The sequence below is a fragment of the Gastrolobium bilobum genome, unplaced genomic scaffold, assembly GCF_033153095.1.
Source record: "Gastrolobium bilobum isolate Gb01-03AN ecotype WA unplaced genomic scaffold, APGP_CSIRO_Gbil_v1 utg139307, whole genome shotgun sequence".
NCBI classification, from domain to species: Eukaryota; Viridiplantae; Streptophyta; class Magnoliopsida; order Fabales; family Fabaceae; genus Gastrolobium; species Gastrolobium bilobum.
Genome location: NW_026899206.1, coordinates 1 through 14,953, shown reverse-complemented (window position 1 = coordinate 14,953; position 14,953 = coordinate 1).

Here is a 14,953-nt window from a genome sequence, read left to right as displayed (position 1 = left end):
CCAGCCACTATAGTCACCACCACCACCATTGCCGCCATTACCTCGCCACCACTACCACTATTGCCACCAACTACCACTATTATTATTGCAGTCACTGTCGTCACCACCACCACTATGCCATTACCACCGCCACCACCACCATCGCCACCATTATCACTGTCGTTGCTGCCACCATCACCACTGTTGCTGCCACCACCACCACCACCACACCATATGGAAAAGAAAGTGATGATCCGAATTTTTTTCTGCTTAATAGGAATTATTTTTTATTATATTATTTGTTGTGTTGTCAAACACAATTCTCATTCTCGGAATAAAAATAAAATATGTTATCAAGCACATTTTTTTTCTCAGAAACTGTTCTAAGGCACAGAAATAGAAAACAATTGCTTCTTTTTATAAACAGTGCTAGGGAACAGAATGGTTGTCATGCACACCCTAAGTAGGTTTTGGGTCCATTATTTGACTTGTGAGTTAATAAGTATGACTTGTGTTTTGACATGAAATGACTTGTCTAATTTGATAAGAAAGCATTCGATGGAACCAACCTAATCATGATTTGTACAAGTTTGTGAATATTCAAGTGTTAGACTTTGGTGCTTAACACTTGCAAAAGAACCTTAATTGGTATTGATTACGGTTATATGTTGAACTAGGTTGGAGGAAAGTGACCTAGTGTCTGAGGATTAGATTTTGGGAACTTTGGAGTAATTTCTTGAAATGCAAGTAAGCTCTGGTTTTGGTACTTCAAGAGGTAATCTCTTTATTTAAGGAGATATCTCCTAACTTGTTTGTTCCACCATAATCCAGTGGGATAATGGTTTGGATATCTGTATGTCTGTATTTCTGTCTTTGTTAGATACTTAGTATAGTTGCATTTCATGTAGGTTACAGATTTATGACTATATGATATATATTCTTGTTGTCTGATTTGTGAATAAGATATGTTATAAGATTATATGATATTTCTAATTCAATATGATATGTTATATTTGGTATCCGGTTCTTGGCCAATGAACATATGTACTTGGTGTTCTTCTATGGGTACTATGATGCTCGGAAGATTTTGTTACTCTATTGTTCTCCGTAAAGACTTATGTTCTCGGAGATTTTGTTAACTTCCATGAGTGCTCTAGTTCTCGGTAGACTCTGGTTTCTCTTGAGGGACGTATGTACTCAGAGATATTTGTATGGGCTATCTGAGTAGAGATTTTAACTACTGGATGATGTATCTTAGTTATGTTATGTTATACTATATTATGCTCCGTTATGTCTGTTACGTTTTGTTCTGTTATGTTCTGTAGAAATTTATATTCTCGGAGATTATGTTTGGACTATCTTATGGAGGAATATAACTCTTGGATGTCAATATGTTATTTCTGCTTAAATAATGTCTGCTACATTTTGTATCTGACCTTTCATGTAGATAGTGAACTCATGGGTGGAGACTACTTTATAAACCCTAAGTTTACTGAGCTAGTTGTATCTCACCCCGTTTGGGGACTTACATTTCAGGTGTTCCAGCAATAACAGGAGAGCCTTCCAAGGGCAAGGAGCTTGCATAGGACTAGGTGTCTCAACTGCATAGGTCTTGATATGATATTTTGGGATAACTATACAGATATTTTCTAACATGACACATAATCATGCATATGTATAGTTTGATGTATGTATCTGGGATATGTTTGTATATATTACGAGATGTATAGGTATATGATGTGGTCAGTTATCTATTTTGGATTTCTTTATGTAAATGTTTGTGTGTGTGTGTGTGTGTGTGCGTGTATTGGCACGAAGCCAAATTCTATAGGAATCAATGGTTGGATTTTAAGTCTATTGATATGAATATTTTGTCTGTCTAGACTTTTCCGAGTTTCAGGGATTGCTCAAGATGTAGGGTTTGATCTCTGGATTGTCCAGTTTTCAGCTGTTATGTTGTCTGATAGACACTGTTGAAATGGTACAAGTTATCATATTCGGATAGTCTTTGACCGTTAATTTTGGTCGTCGGATGTTTAAGTAAGAATCTTGTATAGATATGGGACTATACGATTTAAGATAATATGGAAATTGAGTTATGTATGGCAATACATCAGGAAAAAAAAGTTTATTCACCTCATTACACAAGGTAATGATGATTTTGTATGTAAAGTCTTCTACTGTCAGTAATTATTTAAGATGAGATTTTGTACCATAAATATGGTGACAAATCGGTTACAAATTGGGGCGTTACAATATGTGTAATGTAATATCCAAATGTAAAAAAATAAAAAAATAAAAAAATTTATTGTTCGTGGTATTGTTCATCAGCGCAAAAAGCGCCGAAACAGTGCGTAAGATGCGCCAGAAACCACTAAAATGGTGCAAGATGCACTAGAAATCACGCAAGATGTGTAACGAAGATGTAGCCTTTAATTCTGATTATTATGTTTTATTATGCTTGCTTTAGTCATATAATGTTTATTATAGTATGATTTTAGTCATTTGAGATTTTGTCCAGATCACCGTATTTAGTATTTCAGATAAAAAATAATAATAACATTTCTGATTTTGTACATTTCACTTTTATCAATTTATCTTTTGGCATCTAAAGATGATTATATATTTATTTTTCTTATTAGTTTTGACTTTTCATATTTGGCTTAGGATATTACACTAAAAAAGATTAGCATCTTTTATAGCAGATAACAATTTGAGACTATGGAAAATAATTGGCATCTTTTCATATTTGGCTTAGATGGAAAATAATTGGCATCTTTTCATATTTGGCTTAGGACCTTTTGTAGTCAACTTGAATGTCATTGTCATTTAATCAAATTTTTTGTGTAAGTTATGGAAAATAATAAACATCTTCTAAACTTTTTGACAATTTTTTTTACCATGTTAAGATCATTTTATTTTGATGCCTCCAATAAAAAGAGTTGGTTTAGCCATGGAGGCTTGCTAGTAGGGGAGTTCATCAAGCAATTCAAACCGATTTAAACCGCGATGACCGAACCAAAAAATCAAAAACCGAAAAAAAAAACTGCAAATCTAATTGGATTGTGTTGGGATATTCAAGTATGATGAGTTCCACATTGGTTGATAATGGGCTAAGTGAAGTGAATATAAGTGGATGGATCCATAAAACCAATGACTTAAGATTTTAGGTTGAGATGTGGTATCGGACCCACTTGCTATGGTTAATGTAGCTTAGCCCATTGTGGTTGTCCCCCTGCCACAGGCTTCCCCCTGGACCCTCCTGACATCAGAGCATTATTCTCTGAATCAGGTGAAAACCAAAGAGTAAAAGATCTAGAATCCAATGGCTTCTTTGAATAATGAATTGCCACTTGAAGGAGGGTCTACAAATAGACCAACTATCTTCGTAGAATTTAATGATCTTAGGGTGTGGAATATAGTTGAAGAAGCATATGAAGCCCCAATGATCTTAGATGAAAATAAGAATCAAGTTCCTAAGAATATGAGAGAGTTTATTAAAGATGAGCTAGATAATGCAAATTGGAATGCTAAAACTAAAAACTTAATCACAACTTCCTTAGGAAGAGATGAGTATTTTAGAGTTGCAAATAATAAAACAGCTAAGGAGATGTGGAAAGTTTTAGAAGTGACTCATGAAGGTACAAATGAAGTGAAAAAATATAAGCAAAATGCCCTAACTAGAGAATTTGAAACATTTGAAATGCTTGAAGGTGAATTTGTTTATGATATGCAAAAGAGATTTACTCACATTCTCACTAATTTGAATGCTTTTGAATGTTTCTTATTCTGACGAGGTATTGGTGATGACACAAGCTCCTCAAGTTCTTCACGTTCATCTTCTGAGGAGGAAGCAAACCTATGTATGATGGCAAGTGTCAAAGAACTCATTGATTCTGATTCTGGGGTAAAATCTGAAACCTCTTATTGTTCTTCTAATTCCTGTAGTTCAACTAATTGTGAGCCTACCTATGATGAACTAGTAAAAATTGCCAATGGTCTGCTTAACATGAAAAGAAAGCTAGATGAAGATCTTAAAAAGATTAAGCTAGAAAAAGAAGAGCTAGAATCAAAGGTGGCATGTTTAAATAATAAATTGACTGATCTTATAAAGGAAAATGCATTCCTAAAAGATGAAATATTTTCTATGGATGAATCTGATTTGCATGTTCCCCAAATTCTAACTCTTGTGCTAAATGTAATGAGTTGTCCAAAGAGCTAAAGGAACTAAAACAGACTATAAGTCGCATGACTAAGGGTAGAGATAATTTAAATGCTCTACTAGGTAGTCAAAGAGTTTCTTCTAACAAGTTTGGGTTAGGATATGGTGATATCTCTAAGAGAACATAATATGTACATGTTGGTCCCTCTAAATTCATGTCAAATTTTCCTTTTAAAAATGCACATATTGCTGCCAAAAAAGTTATATTGCCTATATATGTTACATAACAAGATTTGGCTTGAAAGGTAAATTTGATGTGGGTTCCTAAAGGTTCCATAGGCACATCATCTTATTTTCCTTCTCCTACTAACAATAAAGGACCCATGAGAGTATGGGTACTTAGATATATGAAATGATTTTGTGATGTAGGTATGCTTTAGAGCACAGAGCACAAATTGGTATTTGAATCCTATAATGCACTCAAGGTCTAAACACATAGACATTAGGCACCATTTTATTCGTGATCATGTTAATAATGGTGATGTTAGCATTGAATTCATTGAAACTACAAAGCAATTAGCTGACATCTTCATTAAGCCTCTGCCTAGGGATAATTTTGTTAAGCTTAGAATGGAGCTAGGCTTGTATAATCCTACTGCATAACATCCATATATGCATATGCTAACTTATCCATATATTTTTTTCCATCAAATGAACTGAATATAGCTGTGATTTAACTTCTATAGTTCTGTTCTGTTCAAGTTATTTTGATATATGGCAAAGGGGAGAAGAAAAATGAATAGATTTAGGGGGAATAGGTCATTTTGTTTTTCAAGTTACTAACTCCTATCTCAAATTAGTTGTCATCATCAAAAAGGGGGAAGATTAGTGGAATATTCAAGTGTGATGAGTCTCACATTGGTTGATAATTGGCTAAGTAAAGTATATATAAGTGAGAGGACCCATGAATCCAATGCTTTAAGGTTTTGGGTTGAGATGTAGTGTAGGACCCACTTGGTGTATTTGATCCACTTAGCCCATTGGTGGTGGTCCCCTGTAATGGGCTTCCTCTGAACCTGTCTGACAGTGGTATCAGAGCCGGGTTGTGATCGAGCTAGCCAGGTGTTTGGCTAGGAGGCAGTTTGGTTGGTAAAAATCGATCCAATATATTAATTCCTCTCTACCTACTTGAGTTTATTCCCCAATCATAGCCCAAAAAAATCTAAATCCAAGACCCATTAATCCCTCAGATAAACCCAAGTGATATATTAATTCTCCTCTACCTTAATGCCTAATTCTTGCTGACAATGCTTTTATGTTTTTCATAATATGAATCAAATGGTTTAATTGTTACTTTTTCAAATCTACATTTTTGTTGCTATATTAGTTTCTCCATGTCGTTAATGCATCTTTGTTTAAGTTTTAAGAAAGAAATATAACTTCATTTTACATCAAATGTTCTTTTATTGGTACATTATAACAAGTTTCCGTTATTATCTGTTATTGTGATTTCAACCTTTGGATAAGATACTACAAAAGTATGAATTTTTTGCTACATAAATATAGCATTTGAATTGAGTTAAAGATTTGTTTTTAATTAGTTTTGCGTGAATGAGATACTACTATAAAATTTATGTGCCAAGATCTGAAATAAAAAACTATTTTAAGATCTCTCTATATTCGTAATTGAGATTAATTTTTCTTTCTTTGTTATTGTCTAATTTTTCTTCTTATCCAACAGGTGATAGATACTTGAAACCGAGTATACCCGATTTCAACTTTTTGTTGTACTATATTGAAAATTATATTATCATTTACGGATGCTTCTAGATTGCACAATAATCACCATACAAAGTTTACAAAGCCAATATATACAAAAGATATGTTATTTGCACAATAATCATCATACAAATTGTAGGCTTTTAAGAAAATCAAAAATCGATCTAATCCAAACCGAATAAAATTGGATTAGATCAAATTTGAAAAAAAATTCAAACTGAATGGATGATTACATGATCAAACCGAAGGGATGGATGATTACATGATCAAATCGAAGGGATGGATCAGATAACTTTTACTTCCAAAATCGATCCAATCTAAACCGCGAACACCCCTACTTGCTAGCTCTTTGTTTCTCAAATAGGATTATTTCGCACACGATCTAAATTTTTGAGTTGCGACTTATTTTCTCAATTATTGATCCCACAAAATGCAAAAATTATCAAGAATTAAATATCTTATAAATAAAAAAGGGTTAGCTCAATTGTGACAATTGTTAACTCTATAATATTAGAGTCGTTTTGACTGTGATAGTCTAATGACTCAAACATTTTTAAATAATAACATTAATGATAATAAACAAATGATTACTAATTAATCTAGAAAAATACAGTCTAAAAATTCAATTACAAATAAAAATTATAATATTTAAATTATTTTATTATCCAGGGATGACTTAGCCAAGTCCACACATAGTATTTTGGGTCTTTTAGTTGTGACAACTTGATGATTCAAAACTTATTTAAATTCATCGTAAAGATTGTAGTATAACTTTAAATTTACCGTGAGAAGAGAACTTGGTTGTGACGGCTTGTTAATCCCATCATTTTTTGGGTCACTTTAGATGTGACAATTTGATGATCCAAAATTTATCTTACATTTCGTAACAAATATAGCATTAAAATTAGGCTTTAATGTTTCTACAGTGAATGTGGATAAATTATCTACATTCACTCCAAAACGATATCGTTTTGAGTTGAAAGATTAAAAAATTATATTGATAAAGAGTATTATAACTTTGGAACAAATTATAATTATAAAAATATCTTGAATTTCGCACCAAAAGACATCATTTTGGACTCCATGCAGATAACTTATCTACAATCACTGTAGAAAAAAAACCCTTAAAATTATTATTATTATTATTTTTGAACAGATGGTTTGGCTGTCTTATCTCTAGACTTCCACTAGAGTCATTTTAACTTGTTGATGCAAAATGTCCAAACTTAATGGATTTTTCAAATTGAAGTTATGAATTCTAAAATATTTAAATTAACCAATTCACAAATATTTTTAAAAAATGAAATAGAGAATATGTCGGAGAGGGATTTTCTGTCAAACTAGAATAAAATTATAATAATTTAGTCTTATTTCCTTCTAAATAATCATATATCTCTTTTATGAATAAAGATAGTTTTTTTAGAAAGATTATTAAGCATTTTCACTATTAACCATATATAACTATTTTAAATAGATGTATCAGAATTGTAGTGGAATTAAATTTCTATAACTAGACTCCCAAATCTCTATCTAAAACTTTACCAGTTTGCAAAATAGAAAAGATTTTCTAACTTTTTTAATTTAAATAAAATTTACGGTGACTTATTTTTTTATTTTAAATAAATTTTAGGTTGTTACACTTTTTTTTTAAGTTTATATCAAATAAAGGCCAAGATTATATGCCTTGTATTTGCCAAACAGGTTAAGCCTATTTAAGACAAAGGTTTTATAAGAGTTATGTTGTAGGAAAAGTGATTATGTTATGTTATAGAGATTCGTTTTGCGTGCCGAAGTGTTTTTTTTTTTTGTTGCGGGCCCCACAAAATGTTGTGTGTGTAGAAAAAATTTTGTGGTCATGTTAAATAATGAATGCAAATCCCTTAAGATAAAGCTTCACCTCATCTCTGTTATAAATATTTTATTATAATTATAATATTAAGACTCTTAATATTACCCATCAAACGTTATGTGACCCAATTAATTACTGATGTATTTGATCTCAATCATTAATTTGGTATATGATGGACGTACTAAATTATATATAAATGATAACCATTAGATAAACGAAAATCAACGGCTGCGATGAGGAGTAAGACTTTTAAATCTTACTCTTGAGTCAAATGATCCCTCCCCATATATATATATATATATATATTAGTGATTGTCCTCCCTCCCCTTCAACCCTAATGTCATTCTCCCCATCAGAATACTTATCAAAGTAAAGAAGGCTTAGAGAGAGAAACTACCCAACACAATTGCTCACAAGATGATGATTATTGTTAATTCTTTATCATTGTTTTCGGGTATATCTTTATCTCTTATGTATATGTGAAAATCATGTATTCGCAAAATCATTTATCATGTTCTTATTTTATAATTTATGAACATGATATATTATGCAAACTTACATGTGATATCAGAGCCTGGTTTAGGAATTCATGTTTTTTCCATGTATGATTATGATCGGATTCTTGATTTTTGAAAAGTTAGGATTTCTAAAAATTATATTTTTCCCTAATGATTTTTTATATGATTCCATAAATTCATGTTTCTGAATTAACGTCGATTTTTGCTAATTATCGTTTATGGATCCAAATCTTGAATTGATTCTATCTTTGCAATTCACAAAAGGACAAAATTGTGCCTATTACTTTATTGTGCCTATCACTTTGCAATTCACAATTTTATATATTGGATTCAATGGCTACTGTACGCATATTCTAGAAAGCATATTTGAATGATTATAATATGCAAAGTGAACGATTGATACGCAGATTTATCCGGCCTTGAAAATTTTTGAATTGAGAATCTGCGATTGAAAATTTTCCATTTGTTTTCAACCAAAGTTTTCGAAAATTTTGTTAATTAGATGAAGACTATTGGAAACTTTGGGTTGCGATTTTTCCATTATTATATGTGTAAAAGGCATCGATTTAGATTTTCATTTCATTCATAAGTTTTCATATTATTGATGGGATTGCATACTGACTTGACCTTTATGTATATATAATGGCATGATTAATATATATATATATATATATATATATATATATATATATATATATATATATATATATATATATAGGCAAAATGATTTGTAATATGACTGTATATGAGTATTGGTGTAGTCACCTAAAAACTACGTCGTTTTGGGTGGAATAAAGGAAGTTCGCATTTAAAATTAATTGTAGAAAATAAAAATATTATATTTATTTTCAACTTTATATGATTATGATTCCTCATATTTAATGTTTTATATTTATTTTCACCTTTTGATTATTATTCCCCATATTTAATGCTTTTACTTTATAAAATGACGTAGTTAGCTTTATATGACTGCACCAATCTTTAGGTGCTGTCACTTTACATCCGCTAAACCTATATATATATATATATATATATATATATATATATATATATATATATATATATATATATATATATATATATATATATATATATATATATATTAGAAAAAATATTTCTCCTGGAGATAAAGTTATCTCCAGTAAGCTCAAAACGATATTGTTTTGGGTTATAAGATTAAAAAATTATAATGATAAAGACTAAAATAACCCTGCTATATATTATAATTATAAAAATACCTTTATTTTTGTCCCAAAATTATGTCATTTTGAACTCACTGAAAATAATTATCTCTATTTACTCTGGAAAAATCTTTTACCCATATATATTTATTCAGTTGAGAAAAGTCGTAAGTTAATTTGGACTGCAAATTACTTGACGTACGAAATGCATCGGACAAAAGACTGCATTATTAATGTTCCTATATATTTGAGAATGTGCCTTTAGTATACATATGGTCCTGAAGTTTTGAAATAATGACGTATGTGTTAAATCTTATTACTTTCATACCTATACGAGTTTTAATATTGTTCTGGATGGCCCGAATACTGGGGCGGCCCAACTACACAGGCCTAACCCTCAACTGGCCCAATCACTCAAGCCCAGCCTCAGCCTTGCCCCACGTCAGCCCTTAGGGCTGACATGGACCCCCTCAACCCCCAACGTAGCAGCAGGCCCAAGGCATACACCAAAATGTCCCATCTTGGAACGCTAACCCTTGAAGGCGACTACGACAGAAACCACAAAGGGAAACTCCTCCATTGCCCGCGCTGACACCGCCAGAGTGCATAGGGCGCAACACTGCCATAATGACAACGCCAGCACGCCTAACACTGCACCATGGGAGTAAATCCCAAGGAGAGTTGACCTCTCCCTCACCAACCCGCTCCATTTCCCTTATAAATAGCCCTCCTGGGCACACCTTAGTGGTATCTTTTATGTACTGTTGTTATGCCCATTTACTTCCAAGTCATTCTCTTGTTATTAATCTGCCATTGCTATTAGCTTGCTTGCCTCTTGGAACTATACCTACTAGTCTGGTCATTACCTCGCCTAGTGGTATAATCCATATAGTAACGTTACCCTATAGGGTACATAGTGGGCTCACAGAACCTAACGGTACATTGGCGCCGTCTGTGGGAAATTATAAACTTCTAATCCCATTCTCCTACCAAAGATCCACAAGACGTGTTTTACGTTTTGGTAACAAACATGGTCGTCACAACCAGAAGAGCAGAACAAACCAGGGCTGTTACACCTGACGGTCATGTACAAACAATACATTCAAACTCCCCGCCATTGATGCATTCAGCCCCAGCCGAGAGACCCCCCGGCGAGATGCTCCAGCCAGTACTACAATCTGTCGGTCCACAAATGCAAGCAGTCGAACCCAGGATAACACAGTTGAACTATCACGCACCTATGCGTGAAATGCAAGGAGAAAACTTGATACAAGACCAACCCCCGCCACCAGGAGTTCGTTTTGGAATGCCTCTTCACACTTTTGCCCCACCAGTCATTCCCGTCCCACGAGCCAATCGTCCGCTACCAGCCCAAAGTCTACCAGTAGCCATGCACAACGATTACCGAGCACCGATGGTCACCCCGTTCCCTATGGGATCATACGCCCCATTCCCTCAGCTTTACCCAACTGGTTTTCCTTTCCAAGGTTACGCAGCCCAACCCCAAAATCTGGCCGTTCCACTACACCAAGTGTCCTATCAAAACCAGGGTCAGCAACCATATGCCGCCCAACAACCTTTCAATCACGCCCCAGCCCTCTCCTACTCCGTTGAAGCTCCTCAACCGCAAATGGACCGGCCCCCCCGAAACAACAACCTACGAGTCACGCCAGCTCATACGTCAGGGCGCAACAAACCCCTTACTGATATCCTCCGGTTAACTCCCATACCCCTTGGTTTCAAAGGACCCTCCAATATCACCACATATGTCGGAGATGCCGATCCTTTTGAATGGATCCAGAAGTTTGAGGCGGCCATGACTCTCCATGGTGAAACCGACCTCCTCATGTGCAGGACCTTCCCCACGCTACTTGGGGGACGAGCCTTAACATGGTACACTACTCTACCGACTGGTAGTATCGCTTCATGGGATGAGTTGGCGAGCAAGTTTCAGTCTCACTTTGCAACCAGTCGCCCTGTGCCGAAATCCGTCCACTCTCTAGGAAAAGTACGCCAACAGCAAGGCGAGTCCCTCAGGTCCTTTTTAGACCGCTTTGATAAGGAGGCCCTACAAGTGCAAGGCCTAGACCCAAAAGTACAGGTACATATACTTCTTTCGGGTTTGCGGCAATGTGCGTTCGCATACGAGCTCGCCCGCAATGAGATCACTGACCTGGAAGAAGTCAAGAGGGTGGCCCAGGAGTACATGCGAATCGAAGAGTACAAAGGAAGTCGAGTCGAGGACGCCCACGGTCAAGAAAAGGCACTCGGTAAACAAAAGAACCAAATGGAAGAGAGTAAGAAAGGAAATAAACCAGCCAAATATTCAAACCGCCCTCCCGGGCGTGATACATCAGGTCGTCAGACACACGCCGTCCTGCAAACGGAGTATAAGGAAGAATCCAAGAACACCCAACAGTCTCAGAACCCGCCTAAAGAAAACATCATGTACTGCAAGTTCCATCGCAGCAACGGTCATAACACTGACCAGTGCAGGCACCTCAAAGACGAAATCGATGAACTCATCAAAAGCGGAGTGCAGAGGCGAGGAGGAGACGGCTCACGCCCTTCGGGAGCAGGGAGGCGATATCGAGAGCGCAGCAAATCGCCTGAAAGAAGGAGAACGCGTCAACCTGGATCCAGACCCTCCTACAATCGTGACAGGAGAGAAGATTCCCCCAGGAATCACAGAGCGCAAGCAAGTCCAAACCGTAGAGGAAGGCGTGAAGAAGTAGACGAAGATTCAGCCGCGGTGAAGCACGGAGTGATCAACATGATTTCAGGCGGGCTGAGCGGAGGAGGTGAGACCTCGAACGCCAGAAAGAAACACTTGAAGCAGTGTCTAGCGGTCGCTGGCAAAGTGATCAGCAAAGAAAAGCACAGTCATAGTCCAACAAGACCTCAAATTGTTTGGGACGCCAGCGATTTAGGCGATGTCCTCCCAGGACATGACGATCCGCTCGTCATTCAAGCTATAATCGCCAACTTCGGCGTTAATCGCGTTTTTATTGACCACGGCAGCTCAGCCGATATTTTGTTTTTACCATGCTTTAAAGCGTTAGGATTCACTGTTGATAGTCTAACTCCTGTTACAGGTGAACTCTCAGGTTTCAACGCTACCACCACAAAGCCACTGGGAGTGATTACCTTGCGGCTTTCCCTTGGAACACCACCCACCTCACGATCCGCAGACATCCAGTTTTTGGTGCTCGACACCCCATCAGCTTACAACGCCATTCTTGGTAGAAGGATGTTTGCTGCCTTCGAGGCAAGCATTTCACACCCCCACTTGGCAATGAAGTTCGTTGCCCGGGACAACAAAGTCGCCACAGTGCGAGGAGACCAGACGATAGCCCGAAGCTGCTACAACATATCCTTACGGCCAATGGCCAAAGCTAGCTTCAGTGATGAAAGGGCGCTCAAGCAGGGGACGACGTCGCCATCAGAAAGAAATCTCGGCGAGAAGTCAAAAGAGTGTGACCAATGTTTTTTGGTAGAATTTGATGCTAGAGACGATCCGCGCGTGGAACATGACAGACCCACGCCTGATGGAGCGTTGGAACATGTTGTCTTAGGAGATGCGGATCATCAAACAACAACCATCGGGGCCACCATCAACCCAGAGACGAAATGCAAGTTAATCAAGTTGCTCAAGGAAAACAAAGATTTGTTTGCATGGAAGCCCTCTGACATGCCAGGTATCAATCCAAACGTTTGTTGCCACCATTTGTCGGTGGATCCCAAAGCCAAGCCAGTCGCCCAGAAAAAGAGGAAATTTGGTCCCGACCGCCAGAGGGTGATTGATGAAGAGGTCAAAAGGCTCCACGCCGCCGGGTTCATCAGGGAAATCAAGTACACAACTTGGTTATCCAACCCAGTATTGGTTAAAAATCCAAACGGCGCATGGCGAATGTGCGTTGACTACACCGACCTAAACAAAGTTTGTCCAAAGGATGCTTACCCTTTTCCTAGCATCGATCCGTTGGTTGACAACGCGTCCGGATTCAAAATGCTATCATTCATGGATGCATACTCTGGTTATAATCAGATCCCACTTCTTGAAGAAGACCAAGACAAAACGGCGTTCATCACTCAGAACGCCAATTACTGTTATACAATGATGCCCTTCGGTCTAAAAAATGCTGGGGCCACTTACCAAAGGATGATGAATGAAGTATTCAGAGACCTGATTGGCAATTGCATCGAAGTATACATCGATGACATGATCGCTAAATCAAGAACGTCAGATAACATTTGGTAGATCTACAAGGTGTTTTTGAAAGACTCAGAAAATTCAACATGCGCTTGAATCCAAGCAAATGCGCCTTCGGAGTTCCCGCGGGCAAATTCCTAGGCTTTATGCTCACTGAGAGAGGCATTGAAGTCAATCCTGATAAGTGCAAGGCAGTGATTGAAATGCGAAGCCCGCAAACAATCAAGGTCAGCAACTCACAGGAAGGTTAGTAGCTCTCACTCGTTTTCTGGCCAATTCGGCTCACAAATCGCTCCCTCTTTTTGGCTTACTCAAAAAAAGGAACCGTCTTTCGGTGGTCGGAAGAATGTGAGGACGCCTTCCAGGAATTCAAAAGGGCGCTCTCTTGTCCACCAGTGCTCGCCAAACCAGACGATGGAGAAATGCTTTATTTGTATCTCGCCGTAGGTACCGAGGCGATCAGTGCAGCCCTTGTCAAAGAATCAAAGGAAGGACAAAAACCAGTATATTTCATCAGCAAGGTTCTACAAGGAGCAGAGCTTCGATACCAATAGGTGGAAAAGGTAGCTTTAACGCTTATCTTTGCCGCACGACGTTTAAGACCGTACTTCCAATGCCATCCAATCACCGTCAGGACCAACCAACCAATCCGCCAAGTCCTGCACAAGCCAGACTTGGCGGGAAGAATGATGTCGTGGGCGATCGAGTTGTCCGAGTATCAGATCACCTATGAGCCTATAACTGCAATCAAAGCTCAAGCACTCACTGACTTCATTGCAGAAATGACGCAACTCTCCCCGCCCAAGAACCAAGCCATGGGAACACCATTATCAGAAATATGGAAACTATACGTAGATGGCTCATCAAACGCCAAAGGCTCCGGTGCTGGGATGATAATAGAAAATCCGGATGGCGTGGCTATCGAACATTCTTTATCGTTTGAATTCAGCACCACAAATAACCAAGCAGAATATGAGGCCATGATAGCTGGTCTGATCCAAGCAAAGGAAATGGGGGCCAACGGCCTCAAAGTCTTTAGTGACTCCCAGCTGGTGACATTTCAGATCTCTGGCGAGTACCAGGCCAAAGGACCACTGATGTGCAAATACTTAGAAAAAGTCAGAGAGCTAATCGGAAGTTTTGAGAGTGTTGAGGTGGAACATATCCGGCGTACTGAAAATACCCGGGCAGACATTCTGTCCAAATTGGCAAGCACTAAAAGCCCAGGCAACAATCGTTCTATAGTCCAACAGAGTATGCCAAACCCGTGCG